General features: G+C 41.0%; 1 long non-coding RNA gene across 1 annotated transcript in view; it reads right to left on the bottom strand.

The window, feature by feature from the left end:
- Positions 1–10,446: 10,446 nt before the first annotated feature.
- Positions 10,447–15,914, bottom strand: part of LOC105238069 — a 15,106-nt gene continuing 9,638 nt past the window's right edge. The window contains exon 4 of the long non-coding RNA XR_004623499.1: positions 10,447–10,984. This is a non-coding gene — a long non-coding RNA (uncharacterized LOC105238069). The remainder of the gene's footprint in view (positions 10,985–15,914) is intronic.

Raw genomic sequence — 15,914 nt, forward strand, 5'->3', positions numbered from 1 at the left:
CTCGGGCGGCCGAACCCTGTGCGTTCCCATAGCAACGGGCGCGCGCGGGGGCCGGGGGCGCGCGCCCCTCCTGCCCCGTGCCGGGAGGAGCCGCCCCAGCTGCCCGGGAGGCGGCCTCCCCGAGCCCGGCGGGGGCGGGGTTGGTGTTGGTGTGCGTTTTAGCTGAAATCCCTGGGATTTTTCTTGAATGGGATTTGAGGAGGCGCGGAGAGGAGAAAAACTGAGCTGTTACTCGAAAGAGGAGAGTCACAGGAGGATGCTGCATGAATCCAAGTCCCCAAGCAGGGTCATCCGGGGATCTGGTTCGTTTGAGGATAAACCTCCCGCCCGGCGCCCTCGGGGTTAACGGAGAGTCTGGAGCCGGTGACCTGAAGCTACCGGACTCGGGAAGGGAGCCTGGAGTCGAACGGAGACCCTGACTGTTGCCTTCCTTTCTACTTGGACTTGGGAGTCACTGGGAGTACTGACCAGATTGTCGTATCCGAGGAATCAGGAGTCGTTTAAAAAGCAGCAGGGATTACCTGAAATAATTGGATACAGGCCCATGCTTAAACCTAATTCTCTTCCTTTTACTTTACACCTCTTTGATACTGTCTCAGGAAAATCAACGTTTCTCACTGATTGGCACTTCTCCTGTACCACAAAAGATTGTTCCCCTGAGCTTTTTGCATTTATCTGATAATCACTGGCAACATCCTTCTTTCTGTGATGTTCTCTGCTCGCCTCTGTCTTTGCCTTAATTAACGGAAAGCTATATAACGCCTTGAGATTATCAGCCAAAAGATGTTCTTGAAAAGCTCGGTTATGATGTTTTTCTGTCGTTTTCATTTAATGTATTCAAAAATTCGGTATTCTCTAGTTGCTATGTTTGTTCCCTGCGTAAAAAAAAAAAATTTTTTTTAAATCCCCCTTTTCTTCTTTCTCTTAGGGATTGGAAACTGTTGCAACATCTAATCATGTAGATTTTCTCTTTAGTTCCTATGTCTTCCTACGTGCGTCTTTCCTCTTACAGTTCCTCACATTCCCTAATGTCATTTTCTGCTTCTAATTTTCAACTAATTCTTCTTAGAATATTATATAAAGATCTTATACTTAATGTATCTTGAGGATCAAATCATTACAAAAATGAAAAATTACTCGACAAATACAACCATGGTTAATTCATCATCATTTCACAACAGACTCTAACATCAGAAGAAAAAGAAAAGCCAGTTGGAAGGAGGAGCCAAGCCTTTTGTTTCATGTCAGTTAACTCAAGAGAAAAGAAATGGTACAATAAATTCAACATGAACAGGCAAATGTGTAAGATGCTGGATGCTTGAAATTTTCCAATGTACTAAAATGATTCTCCTTTAGCTACTAATATCAAAATAAATCTTGAAATCCCCCACAATTTTAAATCTTTAATGAAAAGGACTCTTGCTTTTGAACAGCCTTTCTGCTCATGAAAAATTACAAACACATGGCTCATGAAGATAAATGAGATACTCCAAAAGGCTTTGTGGGACAGATTTTATAAGCATTGTAAAGATTGCTGCTGATCTGCTCTGCAATCGGATAAATCAGAAACTAAAGACAGCATTTGCTGCCTCAACCAGTGATCTTCAACCTGTTTTGGAACTTAATTTCCCTTTCGGGCTCTGATGAAAATACTGTCCCTCTTCCTGGAAAATGCTTATGTACATAAATACACTCACCAATATTGTTTCCCACAATTTCAGGGGGATTATGGCCTATTCAGGGACCCAGATATCCTTTGCAATCTCCAAAGTTTTGCCTTTGGAATTAAAAATTTTTACTTTTCACATGGAAGCATGGAATTTTGAACAGGAAGGTACCAAACTCCCCTAATTTAAAGATAAGGAAATTGAGGGCCCAGTGGTCAAAAGATTTCCCCAAATGTGTACACCTTTTAGTGGCAGAACTAATAGGAAAATCTAGGCATCTGGTGTTCTCTCTGACCACCTCCCCCACTCTCCATCCCCCACCAATGTAGTGGATACATGGTTTGAATTTAAAAAGAAAAAGCTGTTTAGTATTAGAAGCAGAGTGGCAAGGAGAGTATTTTGTCCTCAGTCATTTTGCATGTTTCGGTCTTCTTGCAGTTTGGGAAGTTGAATTTTGTCTCAAAGGGTCTTTATTCACATGCTCTTCAACTCAGAACTATGCGTCCAATCAGGTTGAGAGAAAAGGTGCTTTTCTCTTCTCTTTGTTAAGCTCTCTTAGAGAAGTACCAGAGCATCAATATTTTGCTGGTATAGCTCAGTTCGCTGGCAATTCTCACTGCCCCCTGGGGGCTTATCCTGGGGTGCATCAGAGGGAAATTAACAATCCTGTGGTCAGACTCACACTCCCATTATACAGCCACGCTTTGATTACCGGACCAGCTTTGCACCCACTAAATGTGGTTGCCCACAGTGAATCTTAGTGATAAACCCAGCTTAGGCTCAGGTGGGGACATTCTTCCTCCCCTTCCTCTTTCCTATACAGGTCTGGGCACTCCCACACCCAACACACACACACACACACACACACACACACACACACACACACACACTCCCACTCCCAAGAGAGGTTTTTAAGATACTATTTGAAACAATACAGCTCAAATTTACTATGTTTCCCTTTTTAAACATCTAGCTTTCCCCAAGTGATTCAACTGACTTCCTAAGAACAAAATGCTTTCTGTACTTACTTGATCAAAGTGCTGTGTCTTGAAAATAATATTCCTTTTTCTATTATTGTATTATCTATTGAGGGATAGAGAGTGTTGCTTTTCTCACCTAGCTGGAAATAAAGCAAAAGCCTTTCACCCACAGATTCAGTGTAAGGAAGGGCGTTAACCACTTGGGGATGATTATTGTGGATGGTACCTTGGATTGTTTCTTTAAAAGGGCAAAGAATGAGTTGACTTTTAAAACATTTATGTTTTCATTCAAAGATTTAATTTTGTGCTTAACAAGAAAGCGCCTAGAATGGCTGGATTTGTTTGCTCTGTTAATTATTTGTTAGGTTTTTAGGTAAATGTTTTACTCTTGTTCTTTCTCACTTGTAAAATGAAGGGATGGGGCTAAGTTATCTCTAATGTCCTTTTTAGGTTTCACTGTCATTCAGCAAAATTTTAAAATACTTAAATTAACTGGTATATGGATAAAACAGAAGATACTTTTCTTTGAATACGCAGCATATCCTTTATCTATGTATTCAGTATATTAAAGGTACTGGTATATCTGGTACGTCTAAGAGTCATAGGTTACATTTTCGTAAAGACCTAGTACAGAAGTCATATTTTATTAAAACATCAATACTAAGATTTCATCTGCAGTATGTTACACTGTTATACTTATTATATCTCTTTCTCAGGTTTAACAGGATTAAAATTAAAAGTATGCACTGAACAATCCATGTCAAATTTACTAAAACAGTTTCTCATTTTTATGTAAGTTTTGTGGACTAAACAGAATTTAGGCAGCCCTTTAAAATTCTTTTCTACATTTTAAACTAATGACATATTGCAAGTGTTTGGGGTTTTCTTTTTGTTACTCATTTAGCTTTGTTCCCACTGGTAAACATTGATTTGTTCCTCAGTTGTGAATGAAGCAGAAATTAATGAGGCGGTTTCTGCTTCACGATAACAAGTTGAAATTATAGCACTTTATCATGTCAACACAGCTTTAAACACTAGGAATACCAGTGCTATTAGCACGGTTCCCAAAATAGTGCTGAAGTTTGCTGTTGAAGAAAAACTCACAGAGCATATTTCTGCTAATGTGATAGAAACATTTTTATTCCTCACTTATACTGATTAAGGTTTAAATTATTTAAAATAATCACAATATATGACATTCTTTCTAACCTATATTTATGTTACCAGAGTATTTATTGCCCTAGTGTGAATGTGCTTAGAGTGGATTTGGTCTGTTTTTAATAATGTTTCCCTAATAATATTTTCCTTAATGTTTTTAATAATGTTTTAGTAGTGTTTCCCCTAATCCGGATGAGTCCTTATCTTTCCGAAGATAAATTAATCTTTATCATTCTGAATTAATACCTTACCTAATATTTGCATGGCATTTTCTGACTTATAAATAGCACTTTCATAGGGCAAAGGCATATACATACAAGAATGGAAGCAGTATTAGCTTTGAATGTGAGGGTTTAGATGACAAAACTATTCAAGAAAAAAAATTTATGTCATAAACTATAAATTTGGCCTTTCAGCTTAAATAATTCAAAGTAATGTTTAGGAGAGTTAGTTGTGTTCCACTGACTACCAGAGGGTGCCTAAATTATATCCATAGGAGCAATGGTGGATCTTAGAAATGCAGTAAAATTTGAAAAAAACGTAAGAATCCTTAAGAATTGAAAACTTTCTCGGTTCCCCTGCACTGTTTCTTATGAAGTAGCAGAGAATAATCCCACCAAAATTATGCTAAGAGGGGAGGTGGCTTTTGGCCGGTTAGGCACAGATTTGGAATTGTATATTACTGAGCAGCGTTTGTTCAGCCCTTATTATATCACTTCCAAAGTGAAATGAAAGTGTTTGTAGAGGGTGTGTGTGTGTGTGTGTGTGTGTGTGTGTGTGTGTGTGTGTGTAGATATGAAGGGAAGGGAAATTGGAATTCAAAAGCAAGCCATAGAGGTCTTCTGTCCTGACCCAAGATAATGGATTTCTTGTTAACTGCTCGGCTTGAAGAGGAAATTTTAGTCCAACAGGTGATGGGACCATAGGTCTTACAATGAGCCCTAGGTTTGAATCTTCTAAATGCCACTGGTCCTTTTTTTTTTTTTTTTTAAACTTTGTGATAGGATTTTTTTGAAATGTCGAAATGACCACGGGTTTGGAGTGGCCAAGGAAAAAGAAAGGGTAAAAGAGGTCTGTTTTCAATACACATTTAAGAGAATACTTATTTCCTGGTAAATGGTATAGCAGATCTTTTGGAATTTTTTATAGGCTTAAAAGCAAATACATTTTCAAGTGCACATTAGCTAAAAATGCAGCAATTATGGCTGCCTTCAAGTAAAAGTTTTTGTCTGAACTATAATCATATTATAGTACTTTAAGCCAGCATTTCCATTTGTGTGTATTTTTCTGAGGTCACCAGGCATATCTAATGCACAGTGTAAGCTAAATGTCTGTTTGACTTGAGCAGTTGGATTTCTGCCAGATTTTGTTTTCAAGAGGGTATAAGGAGATTTGGCTGCAAATCAAATCTCCCTAATATGGCCATGGTTCTTCTGGTTAATGTGGGTGTCCACAATAAGATGACTTATTCAAGTTGATTACATTGTGAGTTATAAATCAGCTAAATAGCTATGAACTCTGGGTAAGAATTACACAATCTCTAATTAAACAACAGAGCTAAAAAAGAGAGAAGTGTATTTCCATGATTAAAATCACAATCTAGGCTCAAATCTTGTCTACTCCTGTGATTGATTTTTCATAAAGCTCTTTTGTATACTGTTGTAAAATAGAACTTATATCAGACATTTAGGACAATGCACCAATTGGAATCCATCCATCCATCCTTCATTCAGTCAACAAACATTTACTAAGGACCTACGATATACCAGGCATTGTGTTAGAATCTAGCAAAGGAGTCAAAGATGAACCAAACATGTATTCAGATCTTTAAAAATTTGAAGTCCTTGGGGATAATCCGTATAAATGGGACAACGATAAGGCTATAAGAGGGATACAGATTAAATATTGCAGAAGTTCAGCGCAGGGAAAAATTATTCCCAGCTGATAAAATGGATGAAGTCTTCATGAAGGATGAAGCTATGCTTTGAGGTATGGACAGAAATTAGGGAAACAGAATAGAGAAAGGGAAAAGTAGGGCTTAGCTAAGAGAAAAGGGCATGGACAACATTCTTGGGGAAAGAGATGGGAAATCATGACAGAAGAATTGCAGGCAGGACAATTTGGCTGTCGCTAGAATTTGTGGGAGGACAGGCTAGACATGTAGGTCAGGAACACATATAGAAGGCCAACCTATCATCTTGAAACTTATTATGTTATCTGAACCCTGCGGGCTTTCTACAAATACTTGAGGCAACTGGGAATTTGGATTCATTTTGCAAAAGTCTGGTCTCAAAATTTTTAAGCCCTATTTTCCAGTAACAAATTTTTTACTACCCACCAATATATGAAAAGATATGAATACACACACACAAAAACATGTTATTGTTGTAAGCTAATAACGCAAGGCACAATACACCCTTAAGGTGATGTTTATCATTAACAATATAAATCCACATTTTAAAGTCCTCCTGATAATTTCTGCATTTTTAGCCAGCTTCTAGTCAGATCTTCTATCATCATTATTTGACTTCACACCCTGACTGACAAAGAGCTGGCTCCAAGAGTAGGAGTCATGTCAGCTCTGCCATTTCTTTCCCAGTAACTTGGGCTTGTATTATTAGTACAATTTCAAAGCAGGATTTCTTTGAAAGCATCTTTTTTTTTTAAATTTTATTTATTTATTTGACTGAGAGAAAGACAGCCAGTGAGAGAGTGAACACAGCAGGGGGAGTGGGAGAGGAAGAAGCAGGCTCCCAGGGGAGGAGCCCGATGCGGGGCTCGATCCCAGGACTCCGGGATCACGCCCTGAGCCGAAGGCAGACACTCAACAACTGAGCCACCCAGGCGCCCCATGAAAGCATCTTTTAAAGGCATCTGTTCATTTGGTAGGATTCAGTTTAGTTAAAAAGCATATAATATAAGCCACAAATCTAACTAACTTGTTCATGTAAATAGCAGTAAGTTGCAATGAGCCAAATGAGAAAAGATGAGTCAATGGTACTGTCAACCCCACCCCAGACTGAAACTCCCTTTCTTCCCCCAGGATAACTTGCACACAATGTATGTGGTGCAGGATTTTCCACCATACAAGGTGAGTGAGCTAATCTCTGTCAATCTGTGCGTAAAACAATAATAAAGCTTAATTTTCTCCTCACTTAAAAAAATCACTAATAACTATATATAGAAGTCCTGCTTTTTCTTCCCGTAAGACAATGAAAGTCTTGGGGGTATGTACACTCTACTTTGGAGGTTGTGGGTACGGACAGGAAACCGGAGCAAATGTTTGTGAAGTGGTATGGTCAGGGGTGACCTTCCGAAAGATGAATCTGATTATCTGTGTGAAGGAAGAAAAACAGTTACAGTGGCTCTTACTTCAAGCCCTACCCGCCTATTACTGCAATTGTTCCCAAGTACTGAGAATTCTGGTCTGAACTTTGAGGGAGCCTAGCCTTTAAACAGTTATAGGAAATGTCATCCAACACCTCTGATATCCTGGGAAAATGAGGCTAACTTTTAGAGAGTTAGAAATAAAGAGTACTAGCCATAAAGAAAAGAAAGGCCGAGCACTAGAGTGGACCTTTCTACAACTCAGAAACCAGGCATGATGAAAGGAGTTTTCTGAACATTTTGTTTCCTCTTAATACTGAGTGGAAACAGCCTATAAAACACATAGCTAATAAAACACTGGATTTGACTGAATCTGGGGGTGAGAGGGGGGAGTTGTTATCTGCTACTTCCCTAGACTCCTCCAATGCCACAGAACATCTTAAAAACACTGGTCAGAAAGATCTGGCTTCAAGGGCACCTGGGAGGTTCAGTCGATTAAACGTCTGACTCTTATTTTGGCTCAGGTCATGATCTCAGGGCCATGAGATCGAGCCTGCATCAGGCTCTGTGCTCAGTGCAGAGTCTGCTTGGTATCCTCACTCTCCCTCTGCCCCTCCGTTTGTGTGCTCTCTCTCTCTCTCAAATAAATATTTAAGATCTTAAAAAAAAAATAGGAAGATCTGGCTTCAAATGTTGGCTTCACCTCTCACTATCTATGTGACTGGAGGCAGATTTAAATCTCTTAGGACTTCAGTTTCCTCCTCTGCAAAATAGAGGTACTCGCCGTATCACTTAGTTTGCAACCTTTTGATTGCAATTGGCAGAAAACTTAATTCAAATTGGTTTAAACAAACAAAGGAAATTAACTGGCCCTGACATGGATGAACCCAGAGTCAGGGTGAGTTTCAGGGAAGGCTGATCTAGCAGTGCAAAAAGCGTCCCCAAGGACCTAGTCTCTCTATTCCTTCAGTCACTGTCTTTATATAACACAGAGTCCCCCCGCCCCCCATTCATGGCATCTCCCAGAATCTCCCCTTGTGGTAGCAAAATGGCTTCAGAGGTTCTAGACATTACAGAGTCCTACCTCTCCATCCAAGGGAAGACAGTCCTGGATTATCTCACTCTCACTGGCTTGAGTTGGAACACGTGTGTCCATCCATGAGTCATTGCTGTGGCCAGGGAGAAGGGGTGAGTGCAGGCCAATCACAGGTTACCCCCAAACCAAGTACATTAACCCTTCCAAACCGCATGGCTGAGGTCAATTCCTTAAAGAAAACCCAGTACAGAACTCGGAGGGGAGAAGGGGCTGGGCAGGCGACTCACACATATCTGCCTTTTAGGGTCTTTCTGGGGATTAAATAAAGCACAGAGTGGACATGTAATAAATACGTTTTTCTTCCTCTCTCTATGAGGATTATCTTCCTCAATATTCAGTAAAAGCCTGATTTTCTCTGAAAGTAGGCACCCAAGTCTTGTGCCAACAAGTCCTCTCCTCACTGAGCCATCTTTTCCCATACATAAAAGCAATGCCCAACTCTTGAACCTCGTATATATTTGCTTCCTAGACTATTTGGGTGGCATCACCGACACAACCTGAAGGAAACAAAATTTATAATCGATTATGTTGCAAAATGTGCTTGTCTATTATACAGTGCCAACTAAATAGCTGGATGTTTTTTTCATTAAATTGGCCACCTGTTTTGTCATCAATTTCCCAGGTTGAAAATAATTTAAATCTCTTTCAAAATATACAATTGATTCAATGTCAGGAAAATTATTTTCTCTATGTTTTAGGATTTCCAGCTGAGCCTCAACTGGGATTCCAAGTCTGGTCATATGTGATGAACCAGTGGGCTTTATATTTATATAAACAATATTCAGGGGTGCGTAATCATTCATTCATGTTAATAATTGGCTAAAAACAATAGAGCTAATCATAAGATGAACTATTCCATGACCCCCAATGGCCTACAGTTGAATTCTGAGCAAGAGTCCGTCTGGCAAAAGTAACTAAAAGGAGCTCAAGTCTTCATTCGGATGTCACGAAGAACATTACACAGTATCCACCGCATCCCTCTCAGGAGCACTTCTCGAAGCCCCCTTTCCTCTTTCATCATCATACCCTGCAACTGTGCCCTCGAGCTTCCGAAATTCTCTCGCAGCCCTCAGTATACGGCCTCCCTGCACTCTCCCCCATCCCTATTCCCTTTGTGCAGACTGGTCTCTGTTTCAGCTTACTCTCCTTCACCTTCACCTGATACCTAAATTCCTCAGTGTTCGGGAGATCCGGGAACTGGCCAAGCAAGCAAGAATCTTGTTCCTGTCCTCCTGCCTCTCAGTTCTAGTCTTTCTCTGTCCACTAACCTTGATTCTGAACCACCACAAAAAAAAAAAAAAAAAAAAAAAAAAAAAAAAAAAAAAAAAAAGCTGAAAAATCTGGTCTTTCCATTAGAAAGTGAGTTGGTGAGAAAGACGGCCAAGACAAAATTCTAGTGAATTTTGTCCCCAGCTTAAAATGAGCACAGGCAACCAACTCGACGTGCTTTGCATACATTTTCTCATTTGACCCTCACAGCAACCTTGTGGGGAAAGGGGGATCTCAGAGTCCGGGATTTCCACCTCAGAGCTCCAGTGCTTGATTAACTACAGCGTATCGCCGTTCTCTGTCAAAAGGTTGGGCCACAGGTAAATTTTTATCACTAACATACTCATATATATTAGTATAGTTGGCCTGTTGAGGACCCTTTATTTTAAAAGTTAGCCTAATACCATAAACAAATACTTTGCTATTTAAAAAATTGAGTTTAGAGTTGATGTTCCAATCGTAATCCAGTTTAGGAATTACACATGTTGGGGCGCCTGGGTGGCTCAGTCGTTAGGCATCTGCCTTTGGCTCAGGGCATGATCCCCGAGTTCTGGGATGGAGCCCTACATCAGGCTCCTCCGCTAGGAGCCTGCTTCTTCCTCTCCCACTCCCCCTGCTTGTGTTCCCTCTCTCACTGGCTGTCTCTGTCAAATAAATAAATAAAATCTTTAGGGGGAAAAAAAAGGAATTACACATGTTTTCATCTATTGATGATGATAACGTGCCAGGAGCTCAGATATACAAAGAGACGGAGCCCAATTAATAAAGCAAACCACGTGTATATCCAAAATATTTTGCAAAGTGCTTTGATAGAAATTTTTCACATATGTTTTGGGCAGACCAAATGAAAGAAATATATAATTGGAGGGGGGTTTAACTTTTAAAATTCCGGGAGAATGCTAGCCTGCCCTGAGATCTCTCTGGGTGATGGTGACCGGTGGGAGGCCGCCAGCTAAGCAGAAGAGAGAAGAGGAAGAAGGAAAAGTGGCCACCACAACGCCCAGACATTGCTCACCTTGGAATTACAAGGGGTCAAAAGAGGGTGGGTTCTAGAGCAGATGAGTGTCAGGAGGAAATTTATTTTACTGACAAGTAAGATTTCAAATTTTTAATCTGAGGTGGAGTAAATAACTCCCTGTTGAGTGTTTATTGTATCCATGAGTGACTTCATTAATGCTCCTTATCTTCTGGGTTAGTCTGATTCCTAAGCTTTAAAAATGTTGCCAGCGCCAGTACTTCCAGAGCCGTGAAGGGAAACCAGCTGTCCTAGGGCATGTCTTCCTGTGTTTCCCGTGTTTCTTCTGAAGAACAATGCAAAGTGGAGAAAGATAACCTCTAGAGACAGATGGGGTGAAGTAGGGCACATCCTAACAGAAAGGAGAAAACACCCAGCATGTGCAACAGCTCTCCTTCCGGTCCTCACTCAGCGTGGCCGCGCCTGTTTCCTCAGCCTTCCATCCCCGGCGCACTGTGCCCTTAGTTTGTCCCTGCAATTGAAGCAACGTCTCCTTTTAATCCTAAAAGCCTTTTTTCCCCCTCCCTAACTAAGATGGGAAACGTTAGGCTTTCTACCATTCCACATGCATTTTTACCCCATTACTTAATGGAATGAAACAGCTCATTCATTTCTCCAGACATTTTTTTTTTTTTAAGCAGCACAATCTCAGAGAAGAGCTGGTGTTTGACTGCCTTACAGTAATCGGGGGCAGATCCAGGCTTCTCTCAGAGTGAGACAGTAAGGCTTGATAGCATCCACAATTCTACTGTCCTTTCCACACTCCCTGACACCCCTGCCCTGGGGTGTTAAGACTCCACCCTTCTTTTCCCTCCCCTAAAACTGGAGTTAGAGTTTCATTTAACTGAAAATACTTAATGCCAGTTCTTCTTTATGGCCTCCTTTCAGTTTTCAAGCCTGTGCAGAGACCATGGCAGTAGAGGGATATGCTAACACAGATGCTTGGTTAAAACAAACAAAACCACCCAAACAAATGTATAATGCTATTGTTCAGCTGAGATCCCCCAACAATCATTTAAACTGAAATTCTCCATGAAGCCACCTACCCAGAAGTAACCAATCCTTTTAATTCCCAGAGAACTCTGTCCTTCAAGTTCAGGTATGGATCTAAATACACTTTACATTTTATTATAATTATCTGAGTATGTATATACACCCATATATAACATATATATTTGTGACTATATATTTATGAATAACACATACACACACATGCTTTCTACCTTTCTACTTTCTGGATCCTTAGCTGATTAAGAATAGAGTTCTATTGTGTTTTTCTTTTTTTAAAGATTTTATTTATTCATTTATTTGAGAGAGAGAGAGACAAGCAGACTCTACACTGAGCACAGAGCTCAATGTGGGGCTCCATCTCTCCACCCCAAGATCATGACCTGAGCTGAAACCAAGAGCCAGATGTTTAACCTACTGAGCCACCCAACCGCCCTGTGTTTTTCTTTATATTTTGCAGCACATGGATACTCAGCAAACATCAGCTGAATACATTAATGGAAATATGAAATCTACTACAGTGATTCCAAACGGGCTGTCTGTGCTGGACCTCCTCGGGGCAGCATGCTCGGGTATTGATAACATGCTCATCAACGGTTTACATTTTGGCAAAAATAAATGGAAGGTTTTGTTTAAAGTTGGTGCTTGCAGTGTGGTCATGTGATAGACGATTAAGAAGCACTGAGATGTAAGGTTAATTATAACTGCTGAATATTTGGCTTTTCCATGTTTCATTTGTTTGCAGTTCGGTGGTAAAGGCTTTGCAAAGTCAAGCCGGATTTCTTTTTTCACACCAGGTCCCAGAAAATCTTACTTTATATGAATAGTCTTTCTATACCTTATGACTAGTGACCCTTTTTATGCAGAGGGCCAGAAACAAGTAACTACTTCCTTTAAAAAACTATTTTCTTTTTTTTTCCCCTAAATATTTTATGTATTTATATATTTATTTATTTATTTGAGAGAGAGAATATGGAGGGGAGGAGCAGAGGGAGAAGGACAAGCAGACTCTGAACTGAGCATGGAGCCTGACATGGGGCTCGATTCCAAGATCCTGAGATCATGACCTGAGCCGAAATCAAGAGTCAGACACTTAACCAACTGAGCCACCCAGGTGCCCCCCAAAACTATTTTCAATTACAAAAATATTATTTTTCTGCATGTAACAGTTACAAAGATATCCACGCAAAAAGAGGAAAGAGAAACCATTATCAATTCCACTACCACAGTTAAAAAAATAACCACTGTTTACATTTCAGTTTATATTCTTTGAGATTTTTTTCTAACCCCGTAGATATGGCACATGCAGGCATGGATTTGTCCATTTTTCTGCCTCCTTGAATCCAAATGGTTACAACATGTTTGCACTGTGTGCCTTTCCCCTCTACTGGAGTCATTGGTGGGTCAGTGAATGGACACTGACCCAAGCTGAACTGTTGTGAGTTACCCACTCTCTGAGGATGGAGCTGTAATGCTGAAATTGGGGGCTGCTGGAAACAATCTTTGACCATGTGCAATAAGAAACAGAAAATAGTCCAGAGTGAAAGAGTTGCATCGAAAACAATAAAGATGAGAGCCAGCCCTGTCGGCATCCAAGTGCTGGCTCCAATTATTCGAAGGCTTGGAAGAATGTAAACTTTCTATAAGTTCTGTGGGTGGAGTGCATGCTGCAGGGTACTGTCCAGATCCTCCCACCAGGATGCAGGTATCCGTTTTCCCAGATGCCAGGAATGTATACTGCTGATGGCTCACAGCTGAGTCACTTCCCAGGACTTGCCCTTGGGCTGAAGGATTTGCTTGGACCAAGGTCACACATCCTCTGTAGGGGCAACCTACATCCAAAGATTGTTTGATATGTGGATAGAAAAGCCTGGCTCCTTGCCTCAATATGGGACAACTCCAGAGCTCCCCATGCCCTTGACTGTGGCATTGATCACGATGGTATCACAGTTCAGCTTTGCCCTCTGCCCAGTCCGCCTTTCCTCACTCTCTTACAGGTATTGATTCAAAGAGCACTGACCACTAAACTTTCTGCATGCAAATCTCCGTCTCCGACTGCTTCCTGGGGAGCCTCACCTAAGACAGTGGGTGTGGCAGCGATGTCCAAACATCCCACATAATGCATTCTCCCTTTCTTTCTTCATAATATGGCTTCTAATGTAATATCCTTTGAAATAAATCACTTCACAACTATTACCTAAACTAGCCAAGTGGCTTCTTGTTTTTTATAACCAAAAAGGCTTTTTGTTTTTTTTTTTAAGATTTTATTTATTTATTTGAGAGAGAGGGAGAGCATGAGTGGGGTGAGGGGCAGAGGGAGAAGCAGACTCCTTGCTGAGCAGGGAGCCCAATGTGGGACTCGGTCCCAGGACTCCGGGTCATGACCTGAACTGAAGGCAGATGCTTAACTGACTGAGCTGCCCAGGCGCCCCCCAAAAAGGTTCTAATACATTATTTCTTTATTATAAATTTCTAGAAGTAAATTAATGTTCTACAAGAGATACACATCTTTAAGTCTTTTGATCCCTGTTACTGCATCATCCTTCAGAAACATCCCACAAATTTACATGCTCATCCATAGTGTGTGAAAGTAACCACTTCCCAGACTTGGCACAAGACTGATATTAGGCTTTTTAAAATTCATTTGTTCTTTCAGCAAATGTTTGTTGAGTGCCTGCTCTGTGCTTGGCTGTGTGCTAAGGGCTAGGGGTAAGTCCCTGCCCTCATGGAGCTTGCATTCTAGGTATGTAGAGGCAAGCAATTAACGAAATAGGTGAGTAAGTTCCCTGTGTACCAGAAGGCGCTAAGTGCGCTACAGAGACATATCGAACAGGGGAGGGAGGCGGGAGTGCATGGATAGAAAGGTGTCTGTGGTATGTGCAGGGGACAGGGAACCCCTCACTGAGATGGTGGCTTTTCAGCAAAGACTTGAAAGAGAGAAAGGAACGGGGCGTGAGGATATCTGGGGGAAGAGCATTTTGATCAGAGGGAACGACAGGATCCGGAGGCTGAATCACACCTCATGTGTTCAAACAACAACAACCCAGCAGGAAGCTGGATGGAGTGCAGGGGGCAAAGGAGAGAGTGGAAGATGTGGTTAGTGAGGTAATGGGGGCTGCTGGTCCTGGGAGTGATGGATTTCTCTAGACAAGACAGAAACCAGACGCGGGAATGGAATAAAGGTGTGACTTCTTCTCACTTATGATTCAAGAAGCGCCCTCTGGCTGCCGTGTTTAAAAAAAACTGCAGTGAAGGCAAAGCTGGAAGTGGGAGGCCAGTTAGGAGATGGCCCACCTACCCCGATACACCCAAAATAGTATTTCATCATTGTTTTTTGTTTTCTTTTGCACCTGAACATTTTATATATAAATCGGTTATATGAATTTCTCCTACTGGAAATGGCCTATTCTGACATCGTTGCTGATGCTGCCATTAGCATAGTTACCTTTCGCTGTGGGTTTTCAGTGATAGTAAGAACGTAGCTCTCAGTCATATATGTAGTTCTCTGTCCCCAGCTGCTCTTCTAATTTAATTCTGTGTGTGATTTTTTTTAGATAGAGAAAGTTTTAATTTTTATGAGGACAGATTTTTTTCAAAGAAATTTTCTGTTAGGGATTCTGCTTGTGATGGCATACTTAGAATTTTGCCAAGACTATTGCTTCAGTTCAGGCTTTTTAATTTGCGAGCCATAGAAGCTGGTTTCACTAAAGGGAAATTCATTATAATACCTGGGATCGAAACTGGAACCTGGAGGTAGGAGATTCAACCAGGCCACATGAGATTCTGGAACTTGGAACTAAAAACCTTTCTGGAACCAAAGCATCTTTCCCATTTCTCTGAGTTTACCTGCTTCATTCTCTTCACTCTTCCCTCTTCTTCTCTGATACACTGTTCATCCATAATGTGGCCACCCCACTCTCCGCACCACTGACGAGAGCACTGGCATCTCTTCGCCTCAATTTTAACTCATGGGAAAGAGAAGCTAATTCCCACAGTCCACCCAGTACATTGGCCTATTCTGCACCCCTCCCCCCAATCCAAAAACATAAGCTGTGTCCAGGGAGTGTTGGAGTCACAAACTCCAAGGGGCTCATCTCCAGAGGGGCGTGTGGAGAAAGGGCGGTTCTCAAAGGGAATAGGAAACATGCATTGAGCATATGCCTTAAAGGGGTATAATCCACATGCATCAATATTTTATTCTAGTCCTTCTATGGCTTTATATTTTCCATACTTCTTTTTTTTTTAATGATTTTTTATTATATTATGTTAGTCACCATACAGTACCTCCCCAGTTTCCGATGTAAAGTTCNTCATTACTTGCGTATATAACACCCAGTGCACCATGCAATACATGCCCTCCTTACTACCCATCACCAGTCTATCCCATTCCCCCA

This window comes from Ailuropoda melanoleuca, chromosome 2 (assembly GCF_002007445.2).
Source record: "Ailuropoda melanoleuca isolate Jingjing chromosome 2, ASM200744v2, whole genome shotgun sequence".
NCBI lineage: Eukaryota > Metazoa > Chordata > Mammalia > Carnivora > Ursidae > Ailuropoda > Ailuropoda melanoleuca.